Genomic DNA, 2565 nt, shown 5'->3' on the forward strand with positions numbered 1-2565 from the left:
GTAAACTCCGGGAGTTGGTGATGAACGGGGAGGCCTGGCAGGCTGCAGTTCATGGGGTCGCAAAGAGTCGGACACGACTAAGCAACTGAAGTGAACTGAGCTGAGTCTCACTCATGCCCCACTCTTTGCGACCCATGAACTGCAGCCCACCAGGCTCCTCTGTCCATGGAATTCTCCAGGCAAGAACACTGAAGTGTGTTGCCATTTCCTTCTCCAGGGCATCTTCCTGACCCAGGGATTGAACCTGGGTCTCCTGCACTTCAGGCAGGTTCTTTACCAACTGAGCTACCAGGGAAGCCCCATATTCAATAAAACTTAGCTTAATCAGTTCCCTATTTTGAGCATTCTATGATTTTGATTGTGTAATATCTTTTTTTTTTTTTTGCCTTAAAATTACACAAGAATGTGCATTTATATGGAGAAGGAATTAGCAACCGTCTCCAGTATTCTTGCCTGAAAAATGCTATGGACAGACGAGCCTGGCAGGTTATAGTCCATGGGGTCTCAGAGTTGGTTATGACTGAGCGACTTAAGCATGCATGTACATGTGCATTTATAAATTAAATCCCCATGGTGATATCAACATGGCATTTCTGGAATATACAACTAATTATATTTCTCTGTGCTTAAAGCCCTCCAGTACCCTCTCCCCCTGCCACTGACGACAGAGCTTTCATAACTCAAGCCCAGCCTTTAACTCTCGTGTTCTGCCTTCACATTTTGCTTTTCTAAAATCAACCTTCTCAATTTTCCTTGCGCTGCACTACTGTTTGATTCAACAATGTGTAGCTTCTTATATCGTCCTCAAAATCAAACTATGATTTTTTATGCTTTGGAATATTTTTCTCACTGTTTTCCATGCCTAGAATACCATCACAACTTTTCCCTCTGTTAAACTCTACCTGCCCTTTAAAACTTTCTTATATCCACATTCTGTGAAGCCTTCCCTGAGGCCTATTCAGTTCAGTTCAGTTCAGTCGCTCAGTCGTGTCCGACTCTTTGTGACCCCATGAATCACAGCACGCCAGGCCTCCCTGTCCATCACCAACTCCCAGAGTTCACTCATGAGGCCTGTTACCCACTGCTAATTGTACCCTCAGAATTGCATTAAAGTTTTTTTCCTCTGTTACTTTTTTGGTGGTGAGCACTCTATGTGTATAAAGAAGTAGAAACAGAATATTGTACATGTGAAACATAATGTTTCAAGAAAATGTTTCCTCAATACAAAATAAAATTTTAGAAAGTTTTCTTTTTGCATTTCCTTTGGTATACATGTTAAATGTTTGCTGATTTCATTCTGTCTCTACCTGGCTGGAGCACTTTGAGATAAGAGACATAACATTCATTGGTATTTCTCTTTTATCTCTCACAGTATTGGTGATAGTAGTTGTTCAATAAATATTAATTAATTCAGTTCAGTTCAGTCGCTCAGTCATGTCCAACTCTTTGCGACCCCATGAATCGCAGCACACCAGGCCTCCCTGTCCATCACCAACTCCCAGAGTTCACTCAGACTCGCGTCCATCATTTAATTAATTAAATGAGTTTAATTTGGCCATTTTAAAAGTAACTGTCTTTTTTTTTTTTTTTTGGTTTGTGCCAAATGGAAATGTTTTTTAAGAATCTACTGTTTGCCTCTCAATAAGAACTAATTGGTCAGATTTTCCTAGCACAAACGAATCCATGATGTTATATTAGATTTATGTTAAAACTACATTAATACATTAAGATTACTCTTCAAAACAGGAAGTACAACTCAAAGAATATGGTCTCAGTATAGCTAACTTATTTTTTAAGCTCACAACCTTGTCATTGAAATATGTTATAGACAGCTGACTCTTTTATTATATTTTCACTTGGAACCACTTTTTAAAACTATCAACATTATCTAACTTTCATTCATACCTCCAGGTCAGGGAACTGTGTATCTTTTTTCCCAATAGAGTAATTACTAGATAACTATATGAAACATGCATTTTTCAATGGTGGAGACTCAATCTGACAAAGAAAATCTGTTATTTTAAAAGGGAAACATTTCTATTTATTAGAAAGTGATATGTTTAAATGCCATTTAAATGGCATTTAAACATTTAAATGCCATACTTTAAATGCCATTTCAGGTCAGTTTAGTTCAGTCGCTCAGTCGTGTCCAACTCTTAGCGACCCCGTGAATCGCAGCACGCCAGGCCTCCCTGTCCATCACCAACTCCCAGAGTTCACTCAGACTCGCGTCCATCGAGTCAGTGATGCCATCCAGACATCTCATCCTCTGTTGTCCCTTTCTCCTCCTGCCCCCAATCCCTCCCAGCATCAAAGTCTTTTCCAATGAGTCAACTCTCTTTGCATGAGGCGGCCAAAGTACTGGAGTTTTCAGCTTCAGCATCATTCCTTCCAAAGAACACCCAGGGCCGATCTCCTTCAGAATGGACTGGTTGGATCTCCTTGCAGTCCAAGGGACTTTCAAGAGTCTTCTCCAACACCACAGTCAAAAGCATCAATTCTTCAGCGCTTAGCCTTCTTCACAGTCCAACTCTCACATCCATACATGACTACTAGAAAAATCAT

General features: G+C 40.3%; 1 non-coding gene across 1 annotated transcript; it reads right to left on the reverse strand.

Annotated features, from left to right (window-relative positions):
• Positions 1-222: 222 nt before the first annotated feature.
• Positions 223-295, reverse strand: TRNAF-GAA (transfer RNA phenylalanine (anticodon GAA)). Its single transcript has one exon. It is a non-coding gene; the product is annotated as a tRNA-Phe (tRNA).
• Between the last annotated feature and the right edge of the window lie 2270 nt (positions 296-2565).

This window comes from Ovis canadensis, chromosome 3, assembly GCF_042477335.2.
Source record: "Ovis canadensis isolate MfBH-ARS-UI-01 breed Bighorn chromosome 3, ARS-UI_OviCan_v2, whole genome shotgun sequence".
NCBI classification, from domain to species: domain Eukaryota; kingdom Metazoa; phylum Chordata; class Mammalia; order Artiodactyla; family Bovidae; genus Ovis; species Ovis canadensis.